The sequence below is a fragment of the Rattus norvegicus genome, chromosome 18, assembly GCF_036323735.1.
Source record: "Rattus norvegicus strain BN/NHsdMcwi chromosome 18, GRCr8, whole genome shotgun sequence".
Classification (NCBI taxonomy): Eukaryota; Metazoa; Chordata; class Mammalia; order Rodentia; family Muridae; genus Rattus; species Rattus norvegicus.
In genome coordinates, this window is record NC_086036.1 from 59,907,584 (window position 1) to 59,928,201 (window position 20,618).

Here is a 20,618-nt window from a genome sequence, read left to right on the forward strand (position 1 = left end):
CCCAGAAGCTGTTAACTGCCTATAGATCCTCAGGGAGAGGAAGAATCTCATGAGCCCTTTTGTCTTGATTTGCTAATTTCTCATCCTAGAAAACTTCGAGGCCCAAGCTTGTGCTAAACCCAGAGTCCTCAGTGGTAAGCAAGCATACTTGGGTGACATGCTTTGGTGCATTACGTCATAGACCATCCTAAGTCAGGAAGACTTCACCCAAACTAATTACATCCTGGATGGCAGTCAAGAAAGCCATATTCTGGATTGCTGAGGATTAGGGTTTCAACAGATCTTTGTTTGTTTGTTGCTAAAAGGGAGAAGAGAGATCCCAAATTACCAGCTCCTTTTGGTTTGTATTTACTGAATCAATGCTTCCGAATCTCCTGATGTTCTCCCCACAAATATTAAAAATATTCACAGTGTTAGCATAGTCCCTGGAAATTGCTGCTTAGTTTCATAAGAATCTCTACTCATTTGTTCTTCCAATATTAATTACCCACATATTCTTTGAAAGGCACTATCCTAAGTGTTGTTAGGAGCTTCAGAACATTTAAAATGTATTTACCCAAAGTAATGGTCCTGAAGACAAAATAAAAAAACACCTGACCTTTGGTCCGCCACCATTTATGTCTCCTTTGCTCACTGTGAGCTAAGTTAGAATTCTGATGAACTATGTGTCTGGTTACGCGCCTTCTAAGGCTATGCTGGTAGAAACAGGCTATGTAGCCAGGAGTGAGACACCATCTATGTGTAGGATCTTCTGCTTGCCAATGTCTATGCCTAAGATGTGAGGGTGATAGTTAAAAGTCATCTGGAGCTATTTAATTAAATATTAAGTAATCGAAATTAGATAGTATTATAAAGTCAATTGCACGAGCCACTCATGGGTACTCAGTAACATCTGTGGCCCTTGCACATGATTCCTGCCACTACAGCAAGTTCTGTCAGACAGCACTAGTTTATGCAGTAGCTCAAGTGCAGGGAGCTGTTGCTTTGGGAAACTGAAATGGTTACCATTGGAAAACAAGTGCTTGAACAGGGGAGGGAAGTGAAAAGGTGGTGTATTAAGGTGGGATGGAAGTCACTGCCCACAGTGATGAGTGGAAACTGTGAGCCAGGCCCCTGTGAAGGTCCTTGGTGCAAGCTTTGTGAACATCACAGGGCAACTCTTGTCGTTGTGCCCTGCAGAAAATGTCATATGCCAAATAAAGTGGCATCTCCAGTTGAGGTAGCCATGTGGAACCAAGATGTGCCCTTAAGCAATGGCTGGAAGATTGGGGACATCCCCTGGGCTGAATTTGGAAGATCTGGTGAGGTGCACACCTTCAGAGATGAGAGAAGGGACCCACAAACAGGGAGCTAGGGGGGAAGGCTCTTTCTGTACTCTCTAGATACGAAAGGTCAAGGAAGAGCAGCATTTCTCTCCTCAGGCTTCCAGAAACTATTACTAGTGCAAGAGTTTTTAATTGAATTAAAAAGCAAACTTAGTGTGAAGATTTACCCAAATGCATATGTAAGTTATATAAGACAAGCCATGTCTTGGTAAGAAGATACGAGGATTCATTGTAGAGTCTGTTTCTTAATGACGCATCCCTCAGAAACTACTGACACCTCTGGACTGTCAGTCCCTCCCAGGGGCACAGCACTCCAGAAGTCCCGGTTTTATCGAAGAATCAGTCTCTTGCACAGTTCCTCTGGGCTAAGAGATCATGGTAACACTTGACATAGCTATTGTCTTCTGCATGCTATTGAAACAATGCACTGTCTTAACCCTAACTGGGGGAGCATAGCACTGAGTGACAGCCCTCTATGACAGCTTATCTAGTGCTTTTTAAAGCCTAAGTCCTTCCCTCTTTGTTTTCTGCCATTTCTAGGATACAAGGCTGCCAGGTCTTCACCAGAATCTCCAAAGGATCTAGGCACATGAAACACAGTTTTTAATGCTGCAGAATCATGGAAAATTTGGGAGAAAGGGTCATAGGATAGATGCTTTCTACACAACTCTCATTTACTTGCCCTTTCCCCCTCCTCTAGTTCCACCCCCTTCCCAACCCCAGTTGTCAGTGCCTCTCCTGTCCTTTCCAGGGAGGCCTCTATGTTCCTAGAAAGCCTGAACACAGACATGGACACCGGCCTGATTTCAGCCCAGAAGAACTCATCAAACATCCATTCCTCACCACAGGCCCTGCCTCGCAGCAGCTCAGAAGAGAACGTGTTTTTTATTTCAGATATATTCAGAATCACATATCTTCCCAACAGCCCTAGGAGGAATCACAACTCTTATTCCTATTTTGTAAGAAAGGAAATTAAGGCTTTGAGAGGCTGTACGATGTAATTAAGGTTACCAAGCAGAGGGGTCTGAACACAGACATAGGTCTGCCTGAGTCTAAAACCCAGGACCTAACGCTTACTCCTTGTCTGAATGATTTAGGACCTGAGCAGCCATAGGGGGAAGGGAAGAAAACACAATCGGAACACAGGGGAATTTTCCAGAACTCGATCCAGGCTGTCTAAAATGATTGTAAAAATAGAACCCTCTGGAAAACATGCAGAATATACTTGGTAAGAATTTTAATGAACCTACTTGGTAAGAATTCTAATGAACCTCCAGGCTTTGTTGCACACGTCTAAGCTGTATCTGTTGTAGGTCAGAAATGAAGGATTTATTCTGCCCACGAGTCAGAGAATAACTATTGTTATTATTTAGCATTGATTAATTGTTCCTTCAGCCCCCCCAAGACCTCTCTCTACACAGTTCTCAGAAAATCGTTATACTTCGAATTTGCCTGAGCCTTGACATCCGAAGAAAAGGAGCTTTACTGTGAGCCTTTGAAGAATAACCTGTGTGTGAGCGACTGTGAAAGTAACCACACAAATGACACGAATCAACCCACAGTTGCCTGCTTCATGGATCTTTCCTCGCTGCTACCCAGGGTAGGTCATGATGAAGATTCAAACGAAGAAAGGGAAATCAGACTTCAAGCAGCTTACAGAGAGAACCGGGCAAGCTGCACCAGTCTTCCATGTTCAGGATGCTGGGAAATGTATAAATATTGCATAACACTAATGAGGAGGGGGTAACCCTTCAGGGGTAATTACAGCAGGGAGGCCTCAGCCACATTCATGCAAGCCTGATTAAATGTAACATTGTAAAGGGAGCTGGGGCGGTGAATTTTCCTCCTGACATCCAATAACACTCCCTGACCCTTTGGATATTGTCCTCCCTGGAGGTCAAAAGTATGAATAAATTATGGTTCTGACAACTTTGACATGGAGTGGTGTGGGAATGGACAGCTCTCTGGGAAAAGAAAATCTGACACTAGGGTTGTGATCACAAATATAAAAAAAATCTATATGCTAATATTACCACATTTAGGCTTGTTGGGAAGAGAGCAATAATCCCTCTTGCTATATTCAGTGAGAAGGCCATGGGCTCTTGGAGCACAAAGTGACGATTCAAAGTCTATCATCCAGCAGAGCAAGGAGTTACTCGTACCTCTTAATGATTCTCAGCCATTGGAAATGGTCAACCCAGGGACAGTGCCATCCCAAGGCATTGCCTGCAAAACAGTGTTGTTAAACAGTTAGAGGAGGAGCCATTTGTTATGGGTAGGCACCCTCATTTGCAGAGACAACTAAGGCAAGGTCATCACCTGAAATCTGTGAAGCTAGGAATTTATCATAGCTTGGTGAAGAAAGATTGTCTCTTGTTTTAGGTTTTGTCAGTAGATGGGGGATGTGCAGAAATCAAGGCCTGGAAGGAGGGGGGTGGAATTACTCAGGTGGCCTTGGGGAGGCTGGCTTTTGGATGAAGGCCAAAGGTCAATGTAAAGAGCCCATCCATCCATCCATCCTAGCCTGGAGCCTATTGGCCTTGAGTTCAAAGATTCAGCACCAGAGACATAAAACCTACCGTATTTGTCATTAAAGCAACTGGTAACATGTCCAAGCACAAGGTCTATATTGCTTGAAAGGCAAGATTGATAGAAAAGAGGTATCAAGCAAACCCCTCTGTCCTTGGATATCATGACCTTGATTGGACTATTGTGATGGTGGCATGGTTACGTGTTCAGCAGCCTAGGCAGGATTCTTTCTCTCCTGATCCAGGTCCAGATGCCTCCAAATGCACAGAGACACGGGTCCCAGAATGCTGCACAAATCCCAGCTGTTTAAAGCCCTACTGGCAGTTACATGGCAAAAAAAACAGCAAGGAGGTTTAATTTTGCAACATAGGCATTGTCCCACCCTTCCACTCTTGTGATGGACTCCTTGATTGCTTCTCACATTTCCTTCCCTGGAAATACTTCCTCAGAATTCCTCCAGACAGTGGGTAAACATTCAGGATGTAGGGTCTGATCTCCAAGCCTTAAACATAACATAGTGTGGTGAGCACTCTGATGTGGGATTCATATGGCTGCCTCTGGACCAAGGCACTCTTGTATCCAATAGCAGGAAACCATGACATGCTGAGATACACAGTAGTCAACCACAACACAAACCATCAGTATTCCTAGCATCATGTATACACAATGCTGAGAGACCCTTGTCATCATGATGGGTTAGGTTAATTTTAATGTTTGCTACTTTTCAACAGGATGATATTTATCCGAGACCTAGCAATCTCTGAAAAGTTGCACATGGGGTGAGTATTTTCACTTCTCTCCCTCATTCTCACCCCAGGCGGCAAATGTTGGCTGCTGATGGCTAACAGTTGAACACCCTTCCAGGAATACTGCTAACCAGAGGGACCCACCTCAGTGAGCGTGCTTCAGATGAACCAATTCAGAGGAGAAAGGGCATAGCTGTGGATTAAATAGGGGAGTCCTTGAAGAGCATTGCAGACTCATACTCTTCACAGGGTAGCTTAGGTAACACTAGGTAACTTAGAACAACAGAATTTATTATCCAACATCCCCAAAGGCCAGAGATCTAAAATCAAAATGTCAACAGAGTCCCCGTGCCCCTGAAGGTGTTAGAAAAAGGCTCTGCTTCATGATTATTTTCCCTCTGGGTTTCTAGTTACCTTGGTTTGGATAAACATAATTCTCATATTCATAAGACATGGATGTTCCTTTTACAAAGGTTACTACTCACATTACATTGAGTGTTTGACTTCAGAATGGACTCATAATTTCATGTGAAACAGCCCAGTTGCCAAACAGTCACATTCTGAGGTAGGTGCAGGAGATTAGAGTTACAGCATATGAATGCTGGGGTGCCTAACTCATCTTATAACCAGAGCTGTACCCAGGCCTACATCTTCCCTCGTCTCAATCCTGCCCAGCTTCTTCCCACACTCTCTTGTAGACATTCACACCCTAATACAGTTTTCCAGTTTGTGAAGGTTCTTGTGGTGGGGTTGGTTTTGTTTTTGTTGGTGGTGGTAGTGGTGATAGGGTTTTTGTTTGGTTTTGTTTTTTTGCCTCCTTGTTTTTGTTTGTTTGTTCATTTTGTCGACTCGATACACAGGCTAGAGTCATCTGAGAAAAGTTAACCTTAATTGAGAAGATTTCCCCTATCAGATTGGCTGCAGGCATTTTCTTGATTGAAGGTTAATGGAGAAGTTTCTAGCTGACTTTGGGTGATGTCATTCCTGAGCAGATGGACCTATGGCATATAAGAAAGCAGGCTGAGCATGTCAGTACACACTTCTCCATGGTTTCTGCCTAAGTTCTTATCTCAAGGTTCATGCCTTGAGTTTTTGCTTTATCATCTGCGGTGGAGTGTGACCTAAGACTTGTCAAGAAAACCCTTTCCTCCCCAAAGTTGCTTTTGGTGTTTTATGGTGGCAAGGGAAACCCTAACTAGGATAGAGCTACTTTAAAAATTTCATTGACTCCATGTCAATCCAGGTCAAAAGTTGATTCTTATATCTAGTTTGTCCCACTCTCTGCTCCCCTCAGTCCCTGAGTACCTTGGTCTTAGACAGGAGGGCGTCTTGATTCTTTAATCCTTCCCATTGACGTTGACCTTTCATTTGCCCCTTTCTTCTCTTCTGCTAGGTCTTCTGATGCATGGATGCTCACTTGGAGATGTCATAGTCTTCTCTATAAACACTGATTCCCTACTAACATCTCATGTGATAGACACTGGTTGGGGAATAGAGGTGTCATGGAGGGGATTCTGAGATGAGAGAAATGGACTCTTTAACTTGATCACCCTCCCACCCTTGACTTCTACCTCTGAGTGGGAAGAACTGAAGCCACCTGTTTCTCATCATGTCCATCACGCAAAGGTAATTTATCCAGTCTGTCACTGAACCCTGGGAATTTAAGGTGCCTTCCTTTTGCCTTCCTGCCATTTTTCTCCAAGTTTCTTGTCCCCTCCTGAGGGGCACAGGGAAAAGATGTCTGGGTCTCTTATATGAGTGTGAACCTTGAGAAATCACTCTATCAAATCTCCAGGTGACTCTCTAAAGTCCCTGTTGTTGTAAAAATATAAAAATAAAAAAGATATAGTTTGTCTTTTACCCTGCTTGGTCTGTACCTCAGTGCCCCAAGATAACTGCTAGATATTTTGGCGGAAACACATCCCAGCCGCACACTTTCCTACATTCAAACCCTCACATAAAAGAACACACAACACAATAATCTTAGATCCAATTGATAAGATATAACTGCCCACTTAAACATACAAAGCCCGGTACCATCCATCCCTTAGGAACATTAATAACAACCTGTAAATACACAGAGCGGAATCTTAACATCACCTGCCGTGGCTTCTCACCCTCTCCTCTGTCTCATATCTTCCTTTCTGTTCTAATCTCCTCCTCTTCCTTCAAACTTCTCTCCCACCCATCCTTCCTTCTCTTCCAATGACAGGCCTCCTTCTATCCGGTACCTGCCCCTCACCTGTACTTTACAAATTCAATGGGGAGAAGGTTCTGGTGAAGTCACCTGATTCCTGTGTATGTGACTAGGCAGCTGTCCTTGGGGCAGTGGAATTAGCATCAAAATACAGATAACTTCAGGGCAAACCACAAGTCCCTATCAATTCCTTATCCCTTGGGGTGAGGGGGGTGTGTCACAGCAGACTTCACTAGACTAATAATTCTCAGATGCCTTCTGCCTTTTCCCCTTCCCTGCCTTTCAGCTCAATTATTTCCTCATGTTGACCATGGACAGAGACAGGGAAAGGAAAACAGGGCTCTGGGATAAAGTGAGGCAGCACTGCTATCTCTAGGTGGGCCATAGGAACCTTTACACTCATCTATGTACAACTGTCTTTAAGACTTTGACTGAAACTTGTGATTTAGTTGCTAATTCTGATGTCACAGAAAAGAACTGGTGAATATCCAGCTCTGAGATTATTCACCTGATATCCATGCTCCCAATGTAGGATGATGTCATTATGCAGCAAGGCAGGTCCAGGATAAGGCAAAGCCTATCATTGGATGAGAAGGAAGGGCAGGCAGGGAAAGGTCTAGGAAGGAGGAGGAAGAGGAGGAGGAAGAGGAGGAAGAAGAGGAGGAGGAGGAAGAGGAAGAGGAGGAGGAGGAAGAGGAGGAGGAGGAGGAAGTGGAGGAGGAGGAGGAGGAGGAGGAGGAAGATGGGAGCCAGAGGAGGAAGAGGATTCCAATCCAGGTGGTCTCGGTCAATTTTATCTTGTCTAAGAGGGCCATTTCTATCTTTATTAATTGGCAGTGAATTTCTGTGGATGTAAATCTAATTGTTAAACTACAAGTTTCTAGAGCTTTGATCTTACCAGGCTACAGGGAATGTGAGCAAAGTTCCCAGCAGGCAAAGAGACAACCTGTCTCAGTTTTGGTAGCTATGCTAGGCTATAGAATTCCTGGGGCTAATATGCCATGCTAGAAGGCTGATGGAACTCGATGTGTGTGTGTCAGGCATGGTAACTACTGCCTAGTGGACCACAGAGAGAGAGAGTGGCAGAGTAGCAACCGGAACAAGCAGATCGACTCACAGGAACTGATAGCAAACGACCATTTTTTATTTTTACCACACCAGTTTCTGGGGGCAATGTGTCTGGAGCATTCATCTCCCTCCATAAAGACCGGATGCCTCTGTTGCCATTGTTGTATACACAAACAAAAGCAGCCTGCAACTGGCCATCGCCATCATCATTACATCATGGTCATCACTGTCACCATTAATTACATCATGATCATCACTACCAGATTACATCATGGCTATCACCATCACCATTGCATCATCAATGAACTTGATCTCTTTAACTCTTAGGATATACAAATAGTCTCACATGCCTTATTTTCCTTTCTTTCATTCTCACAACCACTCTGGAGTAGTGTATGATTGACTGTCCTCATGCACAAGAGAGAAAACCTGTTCTGAAACTAAATATCTCAGCTGGGGGATTCAAGGCTAGGAATCAGTTTTCTGACACTAAAGTCTAAGCTTCATCCTGCTGCTACCCTGGCTCTCGGCATTTGCCCTTATTTTGTAGAGGGAGGGAGAGAAACAAGGCAAAATGGCAGCCTTCAGCATCTTCAAAAGCTGATGTGGAATAACAGTAGGGCTGTTCTTTTTTCATAAGATTTATGTTTCATTATTGGTGGATTGATTGTGTGTGTGTGTGTGTGTGTGTGTGTGTGTGTGTGTGTGTGTGTGTAAATGCCACGTGTGTGGAGGGGTTCTCATAAGAACCAGAAGAGTGTATCAGATTCCTTGGAGCTGGAGTTATAGGTGGTTATGAACCGGCCATGAACATGGGCACTAGAAACCAGTATGTGCTCTTAACCTCTGAGCCATCTCCCCAGCTCCAAGTGGGACTGTTTTGAAGGGAGAATAGTTACTTGTGGCTAATGTTTGCCCCTGGCTAGGACTAGCCTGATAGATTCTTGTCCAGCCTGCTCAGTCAGACACCCCCTGGGTTTCCTCTCTTCTAGTTTTCAAAAGATAAGAAATCAATCCCCTGCCAATTCTGTTTCCTTTGAATTCTAAGCACATATGTTGAAAAAGAATCACCAATGCAAGATGAGCCCTGAGGACTCCAGAAGGTTTGGAATATGTGAGAGGGCTCAGTAGATGGTTGTTCTTTGGGTATGAGCTGTTGCTTCATCATTCGCATAAATTTGAAATCAGCACTCAGATGTCCACACCTATGAGCTGTTTGTAAATCTGAAATAAAATGGAAATAATGGTAAGAAAACTAAAAGATAGTATATAGACAGGGAAAGGGAGTGGGGGATTTAATAGAATGGCTGTGGTCCGACTAGTTCAACAATGACTGTCTAACAGTGGAAGTTCCAAGAATCCAGTAGTTGTTCAGTCCATAAGGCTGGATGTCCCAGCTGGTATATGCCAGAATCCAACAAAACAGGCTCTAATGCCAGTGAAGGAATAGACTTGCTAGCGAGAGCAAGAAGACAAAGGAAGCGCGCTTCCTTCTTCTGTATCCTTTATACAGGCTAACAACAGAAGGTGTGGTCCAGACAAAAGGTGGATCTCCCCATTTCAAAAGGTCTGGATTAAAAGTGCATTTTTACCACTTCAAAGATCCAGATTAGAAGTAGGTCTTCCCACTTTAAATTATTTAATTAAAAAGAAAAACCCTCACAGATGTGCCCAGCCATTCTGGTTTTAGTTAATTCTAAATGTAGTCAAGTTGGCAGCCAGTAAGAGTCATCACACTGACTACACAGTGAATTACAGGTCAAGTTGGACCACAAAGTAGGACATTATCTACTAATATTATCTAGAAACAGCAATGCAAGCAAACAAAAAGCAATATGGCCTTAATGTAGCTGAGCTCAATGGTAGTCCTCCCACCTCACAGCGCTCAGTGGGGGATTTCCTTCTTCACAAAGCAAAACCTCTTCAACCTACCTGCAGGAGAATTGACTGCCTTGTCTTCAGGGGCCAGGCTAAACACTAAAGTGTAAGAAGCTCGCACTTTAGCAAGCATGTAGAGGTGGAGCTTAAACAGGAAGAGGAGAACGTTTATACTGTCTACCTCACCACGCTCTTGTGGGCCATACCTCCAATAGAAGATGGTTGAAGAACTCTCTCACTACTTCATCTCCCTCTACTGCTCTCTCTACCTTATGGAGGCCATACATTTTGCCACAGAAAGATGTGAATCTTGTGCTAAGACTTAGCCGGAAAAGAGCAGTGGTTAAGAGGAATGAAGAGGGAAAGGGATGGGAAGGCTTATCAGAGTATGTTGTGTCTGGTCAGAAGAAAGAGGGACGTCAAAGAGAGGCTTCAAGTCCACAGTGAATTCACCATTGCTCCATTAGATTTCATTTACAAAAAACAAACCCAAAGACAAGGTGACTCAGGACTCTAAGGATCAGCAGTCATAAATTATCAAACTCCAAGCGAGAGACTTCTGACCACGTGGCCTATGAAACGCAAGGCCAAATGCCCAATCTATACACCATTCAAAACAAAGCCCGCCATAGCCCACTGTGAGCTACAGCCAAGAGCAGACTGTATCAGCTCATACTCTGACTGTCCCGAATTTGTTCTGGGATCAAGTGGGAAGATAAGGATCCAGTGTAGGACGTGATCGCTAGTCCCGGTGAGGAGTAGGAAGTGGCTGCTGCTGCTAGAATGATGAATTTCCAGCGACAGCGTCTTAGAAGCCAATACCAGGCCTACAGAGTAAGAATCCAGGAAAGAGAGGAACAGGTACAGAGACAGGTTGCTAAGGGCTGGGCAGAACCAGAGCACAGAGCCCAGCATCTCACCTGTTAGAAGCTCCTTCACCTTCCTTCAGAGGGAGGAAAAAGACATCTGGTGGAGCGTGAGGGAAGATGGTGGGGACAATGGCAAGAAATGATCAGTCATTTGGTGAAAATAAAGCTTGTTGTCTGTGTGTTCAAATTAGCCGCTTGAATGCAGTCAAAACGCTTTAGAACCCAGTGCTTAAAAGTAATTAGGAGATGGATTTTTGCATTTTGTCACACAATACCATTAAGAGGTAGAGTTCAGTCAACATCTGAAACTTATTAAGAGACCTCAATGGGAGATAGCCACACTTGCTATCCTGAAATGACGTAGAAGTCCTCTTGTGGCTCTCTCAGGCATAATGTGACTAGACTATGTAGGCCACACACAGGTGTCAGCAGGCCTACAAGAGGAGCCTACCCTGTCTGCCCCCGCCCCAGTCACTTTGTAACAGTTCAATACATCATCATCGTGGCCCCTGTCACCTCTGACAGCAAATATGATTTTAGTGTCAGAGAGCTGACAGAAAGCACAACATAATTTACAGCCCCATTCAGCTGGCTGAAAAGCACACTGGACTCCCAGAGGTGTGGGATATAGACAGGAATCTGTTGGCCAGCAATTACTCCTAGAGGTAAGCAGTACTTCCTGTTGAGGGAAGGAGCAGATGTGAGTGAAAATATTGAGGGTGGTTATGATCTGTAAAGTCCACTTAGAAAATCATTGCTGATAATACATTCCGCCATGATAAACTGCTAGTGAGGAGTTGCTCACTGGAGTGAAGCTTTGCAGTTTATAAAGGGAAAGGAGTACTCACTGCCTTCGAAAGTCGTTTATGAGTGATATCATGGACTGCTTAGGAACGACATGCTTTGAAATGTCCTGAATTCAGGGGCTAGAGAGATGGCTCAGTGGTTAAGAGCACTGACTGCTCTTCCAGAGGTCCTGAGTTCAATTTCCAGCAACCACATGATGACACGTAACCATCTGTAATGGGATCTGATGCCCTCTTCTGGTGAGTCTGAAGACAGCTACACGGCACTCCTATACATAAAACTAAATAAATAATTCTTGAAAGGAAGGAAGGAAGGAAGGAAGGAAGGAAGGAAGGAAGGAAGGAAGGAGGGAAAGAAATGTTCTGAATTCATCTGATGGCTCTTTGAAGTTGGAGGGGATAGGGAAGGTTCTGAGGAATCGATCTCTTATTACAAATAATTAGAACAAACCAAGGATGAGACATTCAGGCTCGGAGCTGTCTACAAATGTGGAAAACATTGCATAGTTGACTATTTTAAAGGATACTCGCTGACTTGCCAGAAGCTCTGGGAACTGAGGAAATCTGGAATCCAGTCTGGTTCGTTTTTAAAGTTTTGTGTAACCTCCATTCTATACGGGACAATCAAGAAGCACCGTGGGTACTGGGGCCAGCCAATCCGCTCAGCTTTGAATCTTGGTTTTATGACTTCTTTTCTTTCTCTCTGCTCTGGGGCCAATCACATGACCACTCAAAGCCCCGTTTTTCTGTGCTATTATGAGCAGGCAAAAAGTATAGAGAGATACAGAATAAAGTGAGATGACATGGGAGGAGGGCAAAATGCAGTGGCCAGCACAGTGTAGTAGCTCATGGATGGCAGGCTATGGGAGATACATGGGTCAGTTCAGCAAGCTGAGTGAGTGCCTCTTACGTGCAGGCACATAGAGTTGCATGGGTGGGAAGGACAGATGATGCAGGAAGGAAGAAAATGAAGACTTGGGTGGGGGGTTGACAGCTGGGCAATGTGCCCTGGAATAGAAAAGACAGGAAAAAAAGTTCAGACCAGGGAAGCTGTATTGATGTCTCTGTCTCCCCACCTATGGAAGAGAAGAGCGAGTGGCCATCCCTGCCATTGTCTTTTGGAGTCCTTAACTCCACTGGGGTATAGGCTTTTAAAAAACTCATTCAAGTGCACATGCACTTAGGAATGGGAGAGGCGAAGTTTGCATGGGAATAGCAGTCGAGAGAAAAATCTTGTCTCTCCTGGAAACCTCTCCACTACCAAAGGACAAGCTTGAGAGCCTTAGGAAGGGTAAGAAACTTGTGCCATCGCTAGACCTTCCGATGAGTCTATAGTCACAGGTTTAATCATCAGTAGCCTTGATCTTATTGTTGAAAAGGATCTTCCTATTTATGTTGCTCAATAAATCTTCCAAATCTGTTTATATGTATCTGGAAGGAAGAAGGAAAGAAAGAGGGTTTGTTTATACACACGACATAAAAACAAGTCGTTCTTACGAGTTCATCCAGTCAGACCCTGGCAGAACATCTATTGTAGGATATTGCAGGCTGGAGTGTGCCCTCAGAAATCCATACAGTCACATGTTAGCCTGTAGTAAGCATCCCATGACATGATTACCTCTAGAGAGAGGACCTTTAAAGTAGTAGTTAAATTAATGAGGTCATTTAACTAGTCCCTAATTCAGTAAGACGAGTCCCTAAATGAAGAGATTAGGATGAGCGCATGCAGAGTAGAGGTGATGTGAAGACACGGGATTGGTATTACCATTCACAATCCAAAGGGAGAGACAAATCCTGGGATTCCGTGTGTGCATTGCTGAACAGTGTGGAAGTTCTTTGCTCAAACAACACAAAACTAACACCTCAGCACGTCCTAACTCATTCTTCAGCGCCACAAGTCTTGTGTTGGTCAATCTTTAACCAGTAGATCACAATTGTTTGTGTGTCAGGTAGATTCCTTATTCACCGACTCATAATTTGTGGTAGTAAGTAAGGGTTAAATTCATGGGACTGCAAGAAATTATTGATGTGTGCATGCATGTGTAGGTGTGTGTGTGTGTGTCTCCTTGTGCATGTTGCCTTGCATATGCATGTGCATGTGTAGACATGTATGTGTGCATGTGCATATTTATGTCTATTACATGGGTGTATGTGCATGTGCGTGTATTGTGTGTGTGTGTGTGCATACATGCCCACCTTAAGTTCTTAGGGTCCCTCAGTTAACCTGCGGCTTGCCAATTCAGCTAGGCTGAGTCAGCCGGTGAGTTTTGGGGAATCCACCTGTTTTCTCTTCCCCAGTGCTAGGATTACAAGGTCATACTGCCACACTTACCTTTTTAAGATGATTTGTAGGGACCAACTTTATGTCCTCATGATTTCATGGCAAATGACCTTACCAACTGAGCTGTTTCCCAGCACCAGGATCTGTTTTTAAAAAGTAAGCACTAAATAACACTTACAGGCCATCCTTGGAGGCCTCTCACACAGCAGATGGGAAAATTCAGGCTGTAAAGGTGTAGTGAGTTACCCAAGATCACAGCACTCACTATCTAAGGGACGCTCCACCATACCGCTGTCATCTGAACAGAGTAATGGTGATATTGACTCATGATAGTCAGTTCAGTTCAAAGCCCACAGGACTGCCCTATCCCACTTCCAGATGCCTCTCTCTAGTCCTCAGCCTTTCTTACAAATTGCACAAAACAAGACAGAAACTAAAACATGGAGTAGGATTTCTTTAAGTGAACACTGGAGCCATTCCAAACCCTTACGTTATATCTGTTCAACCTTTCTTGTTTCTTTGCCTGTCAGTCATCTGTCTAGCCACAGAGGATTTTGGTTCATGGAATATATTGTTAAGTGTAGTCATTGGACTGAACCAACACAAATAGCCAAATAGCTAAACAAGTTTCAAAATTCAAATCAAATGAAAACTGAAATCTTGATCCAACTGAGCATGCTCCATAATTAACTCTTAGACTTCTCCCCACCTCTATCCATAGCCAGGCAGAACATTTGGCCTTATCTCAGAAGGGGCCATTTTATGCATATCCGTTTAAGGTTAAGAAAATAATCTTTTCAGGATTATCAGAGGAACCCAAGTGAGAGGTGATTTCCCTCTCATGGGCTTGAACTTGGGAAGACTTTCAACATAATAGTTGACATATAAATGACATTTATAATAATTACTTGGGGGCTAATGACAGTTTAAACAATAAGAAGCCTAGTTCCAAACTTCCTTGATCAGCAGTGTTTGCTGTGACTAAGAGCCCGGTAGACGGCAGGCATTGACTTTGTCTAACCTTTGACTTGCAATAAAGATGCAATAAAGTAATTGGTTAAAATAGAGACATTCCCGATAAAGAATGTTTGCTTTTTTAAAGCGACTGGCTAAAATAGGAGCACATCTGATAAATGAGTTTATGGGAAGTAGAAGGCCAGGGTTTACTAATTAGTAGGGGTTCTGGTTCCTGTGTGAATTCTCTACTTTTCCTCTTTGATGGGAAAGGAAGCAATGAAAAGGTCGTGTGGTGGTAACCATCACCTTGTAAGTACCTTCAAGAAGAGGTGGTTGCTAACATGCTGCGATATGTCTTAAAATTCCCTTGTTTACAGCAATAAAGAAAGTGTGGAATTCTGGTACACATTTAGTCACACACCTGTGCTTACTATCGGGAAACCAATACACTTTGACCTGGTTTTTTTTTTTTTTTAATAGTGAAGCAGACGACAAACACAAGAAAGGAGGACTTTCTAAGTCCTCACCTCTCTGAATTCTTTATAGTCTATACCAGGGTGCGGGGTGGGGGTTGGGGGTATCTATAAATGTCTCAATGAAACTTGCTTCCTTAAGAATTTGTTCTGCATTAAGTTCCTCTTAATAAGTGCCAATTTTTTAATTGAAAGTTTATTTCTTTACTTAAGTGTATGAAGGATGTCATTTAGTACAATTATGAATAGGCTAGAACAAATCTTATATCATAATCATAATAAGAACGGCAAGGAAAAGGGCATTGTGAGTAAGCACACATTAATGGCTGCTCACCGTTTGTGTCCCTCCAATAACAGCTAATGGAGCTGGATGGCAGCCATGTTAACTCTAGGCACTGGATAAGAAACCTCCCCATCCCCTATGCACCCCCTCTCCCCACTCTCCTCTGTGAACTGACCACCCCTCAGTTAGTTGTTCTTAGCTTGCCCCAGTATCTAAAACTTAAATTCCAGTTCCTGGAGCTCCAACTTTTTTCTGCTGGGATAAGCTATTTCACAGTAAGGACATCGATACCCCCCAACCAACTGCAAGAGGGTTAGAGCAAGTAAAGCAATCCTTAGAACCTCATTCTCACTGCAAACGAGATGTTCTTTGTAGAACTCAGCAGAAGCAGAAAGAAAATTATTATGTGTGGTATAGCTACCCTGGGCAACTGAATCCAAGAGCATCAGATAACAGCTTCAGGGAAAAGAAGGCCTCACCTTCCCTCACCAACCAGTGGATACTTAGGGCATACTTTGTGGGCGCTATTTCTGGATACACCAAGGCAAACATTTTTAAAGTTAGTTTTCATAATTCCTTTCAAGGTTTTTGAAATCATAGCATAATTCTATCATTTCTTTCATCAAACCCTCTATCCCCCTCCTTGCCCTCTTTCAAATTCATGGCCTCTCTTTTCATTAATTGTGAAATGCATATATGTAGTGTTATGCACACCTTAACAGTAACCAACAATTTTGCAATTGAACTTACATCCCACTCAACAAAAAGAAAATCGGGGCAAATTTTTAAATGCCTCTGCTTTCAAGGCAGAATATTGTCTTTCCTGAACAGTTGAAAACGGATCTTTTTACTCAAAAGACTTGCCTATAATACAAAGTAACTTCAGTTAACCAGGATCCACTTAGTTGAGTCTTTGATGGATGAATACTTCTCACGTTGAATAATTTTTTTAATCTACTCATCATTATTTTAGGTCAGAAATATTTACAGTCTACTCTCTCAGCAAACTTTAAGTGCACGGTCACTAAGCCACAAGTGTACGGTCACTAGGCACAAGTACATGATTACTAGACGCAAGAATAAAGTTGTTAGCCACAGTCACCGCTGTACAATAAACAGATCCCAATCAGCATCCCTCAGCTTTTAGTCATTTGATCAACCACTCCTCTGTCTTCTTCTGTGAGTTCAAGTCTTAGATTCCACCCACGAATCCCACCATGCACCCTGTGCCTTTCTATGCCTGGCTTATTTCGCTTAACTCAAGTTCCCCTGGGTTCACTAACGCTGCTACAAAGGGCAGGTTTCCTTTCCTAAACTCTCAGTAATAATCCATGCTTTAGGGCTCTACAGATAAAGTATTTTCAGTGCATAGGCTGGCTCCATATATTGCCTGCTGTAAATGCTCCAAGGGATGTGGTACACAGGTCTCATTTTTATATATTTGGTTTTACTTCCTTTAGATATTCACTCAGCAATGAACTCTCTAGGCAATGTTGGCAGTACTATTTTTTCAGTCTTTTATTTTTCATGCATTTTAATTAAAATATAATTACATCATTTTTCCCTTCCATTCCCCCCTCCCAGCCCCTCTGGGATCCCTTTCTGCAATTTTTAGATGTTTCCATATACCCCTGACTCTCAAATTGATAGCCTCTTCTCACTGGTGTGTGTATGTGTGTGTGTGTGTGTGTGTGTGTGTGTGTGTGTGTGTGTCTGCGTGTTATGTGTACAAATATACAAATATGACCTGCTGACCCCATTTTTGTTGTTTGTTTAGGTTGTTTTTGCTGTTGTATATGGTTTCAGGGCTGACCACTGTGTTAGACAACCAATGGGAGCTCATCTCTGGGAGAAGCTAATTCTCCCTCTCTCAGCAGACATTACTTGCCTGTGGTTCCTTGCTCTCGGGTGTGACCCTGTGAAGTTTTCCACCTCCCGCATTAGGTTGTCTACTGATATTGCCATTGTTCAGATCTTTCAACAATTTCTATGAGTGGATTTTCACAACAGACTTCCTGGTTTTTTTGGCTCTTTCCACACCCAATCCCATGATGCTTTGTGAGTCATAGATTTATTCAGAAGCTGTGAGATAGATGTATCCATGGGGCTGGGCTTCCTACAATATGATCTCTGCTCTGAAATTACCATATGTAATTAGATTCTTTAGTTAACCAGATATCACACATGAATTTTAAAAAAAAAATCTAGAGTTTATAATAGTTTATAATCACCACGTGCCAAGCACATTTAAGCTGTGTAGTAAGTATTTGGGAGAAGGATTTATTATTCTCTCAATTTTACAGAGAATGTAAAGTCTGATTCAGAAGTCACTGTATCTGTATCTGGGGGACTGGAGGCATAGGCCTGAAAAGAGAACTGCCACATTTCTGTGTGTGTTTCATTGGTCAAGATTTAATTCTGGCCACAGATTAAGTCCGGCGAAGACATAGAGGCTTAGGAAAGCTTTAAATACATCAACTGTTCATATGAATTGCATGACAAACCTCAAGTGTCTTAGTATGTCTACTACACTGATGGCCAGGTTCTATACATTCCCTACATATGGCACCCAATCTGATTTATCTATCTGCCCCCATCCAGTGTGACTTCCAGGGGAGCCAAAAGGAGCATTGGTAGAATTGTCACTTGAAGGGAAGCAGAATCCTTCTCTATTTCTCCAGGTGAATACTAGAACCCTCTGCCGTGGTTGTAAATAAGATGCAGTATCAGAACGCAATACTAATGTATTGGTTAAGAACTCACTCTGAGGGAATAGCCAAATAATAACTGGCCTAACTTGAGGCCCATCCCACAGGCAAACACCAATCCCTGACACTATTAATAATATTCTGTTATGCTTGCAGACAGGAGCATGTGTCCTCCAAGAGGCTCCACCCAGCAGCTGACTCAGACAGATACAGACACCCACAGCCAAACAGTAGATGGAGCTTGGGGACTCCTGTGGAAGAATAGGTGGAAGGATTGAAGGCTCTAAGTGTATAGAAACTCCACAGGAAAGCCAACAGAGTCAACTAACCCAGAGTTCTCAGAGTCTGAATCACCAACCATACATGGGATGAACCTGGGCCTCTCTACACATATGTAGCAGATGTGCAACTTGGTCTTCATGTGGGGCCCAAACAAATGGAGAGGGAGCTATCCCAAAAACCTTTATGTGGGATACATTCATTCTTCTAGTTGGGCTGCCTTGTCTGGCCTCAGTGAAAGAGGAAGAGCCTAGCCTCACAGAAACTTGAAGTGCCAGTGAGAGGGGGATATCCAGGGGCCCCATCCACTCAGAAGAGAAGGGAAGGGGGGGTGGGGAAAGATTGTTAGAGGAGGTGACCCAAAGGGGGCAGTGAGTGGGATGTAAAGTGAATAATTAAAAATAAAAAATACTCACTGGGCTCCAGTCTAAGTTCTATACCTGTGTCTCCCATTTGGCTCTCATAGCAACCTCTGAGACACAGGGAATTTGTCACTCAGTTTTACTTACTGATGGAAGATTCGGGCTCAAGGAGATGGACTGTAAATGTCGAATGGAATTTGCTGTTTAGTAAACGAAAGCAGACTTGATTACTGAGGGATGACCAACATGTGACTAACATAACATAGATAACAACCTGTGAGTAGCATAACATATGTGTTCCCGCCAAATCCCTATGTTGAAATCCCAACACCCCCCCTCCATGTTCCCAGTGTTGGGCCTCTGGGAAAAGTAGTTGCGCTAAACCAAACCAAACCTTTACAGTTGGCATTTTAGCTAAGAGTCCATTTTTAAAATATAAATGTGTGCGTCTGGCCATGACCAAAAGACAAGTGCATTCAAGAGGCATTCTTCTACCCAAATGTTTACTTCAATGAAGGCTATAAGTAAGGATTCTTGTCAACCCTTGACAGAGCTAAAATTACAGAAATCTTGACTGGAACTTATTTCAAAGGTTTTGAAATCTTTGTTAGTTAGTTCTTTGAGAATTTCATACCATGTATTTGATCCTATCCACTCCTCCCCAGTTCCTCCTAGATCCTCCTCTCCCTCCCTCACCTACACAACTTTGTGTCCTCTTCTCTTAAATACACTGAGTCCAACTTGTGCTGCCTGTGTACTCCTGGGTATGCAGCTGTCCACTACAGCTGGGCTAACATATTGTTTCACATTCTTAAAAAAAAATCTCTTCTCCTATAGATAGCAATGGCCAATAGTTCCTCAGCTGAGGTGTGGGAATTTGTGTCCACTTCCCCTTTCCACTCAAAGACTTTGTCTGGCTTGAGCTTACAAACACAGGTCACGTGCATGCTGTCATACCCATTGTGAATTCATAAATGTAACTGCCTTGTTGTCTCCAAAACCCAACATTTCCTTTAGCTATTCACCACCTCTAGCTCTTATGACCTTTCTGCCCCTTCTTTGCAATGATCCTGGAGCCGTAGGAGGAGGGCCGTGGTGTAGGTGCCCCATTCGAAGCTTAGCACTCTACAGATTATATCCTCCTACTCTGTGCACCCTGACCCCTGGTGGGTCCTGTGCTAATTGCCATCTATTGAAAAAAGGAGTCTTCCTGATGAAGGTTAAGAGATGCACTCATCAAAAAAATTTTTAATAGAGATTTCGAGGTTTATGAACTCCAGACTGTATATTTTTAACTTTGTCTTTTTTTTCCCCCAAAGCCTACAGCACCGAGTAGTCACAGGCTGTCTCCCATTCAAGTACTATCTAGGCCTGACCCTGCTTAGCTTCTGAGATGAGACAACGAGATCAGGTGTGTTCAAGGTGGTATGGCCATAGACAACTTTGTCATTTTCTATATAATCCAATTTTTTTTCAAAATGCCATTACACCACATCCCTCATATCTTTCCCCCAAATTCACAGTTCATAAGTGAGGGTAACAATGTGAGACTCACGCAGGCCCCCCACATGACTCTAATTTGAGATGGAGCCCCCGGCAGGCCTCTGCTTTGTTCTACATCACAGAATTACCAACTTCGTTGATACGGTTTACCAAATTGAATTGACCTCACACTGAATCGCCCAGCTCTAGCATCAACCAGGGCATGAAGAGTACATTAAGAGGAGTTCTTGCCTGTAACTAGGTTACGTTCACCCAGACAGGATCAGGCCTCAGAAAGGAACCATCTCGGCTGTAAAACGTTTAACCCAACTATTTGAAACCATGGCCCTCTGTGACTGCTAGGAGTCGGTGGGG

General features: G+C 43.3%; 2 pseudogenes; both read right to left on the bottom strand.

Annotated features, from left to right (window-relative positions):
• Rps7-ps4 (ribosomal protein S7, pseudogene 4) overlaps positions 1 to 10,030 on the bottom strand; it is a 48,678-nt pseudogene extending 38,648 nt beyond the window's left edge.
• Positions 10,031 to 20,078: 10,048 nt separating this feature from the next.
• LOC120098412 (5S ribosomal RNA) lies at positions 20,079 to 20,200 on the bottom strand (annotated as a pseudogene).
• Positions 20,201 to 20,618: the final 418 nt, after the last annotated feature.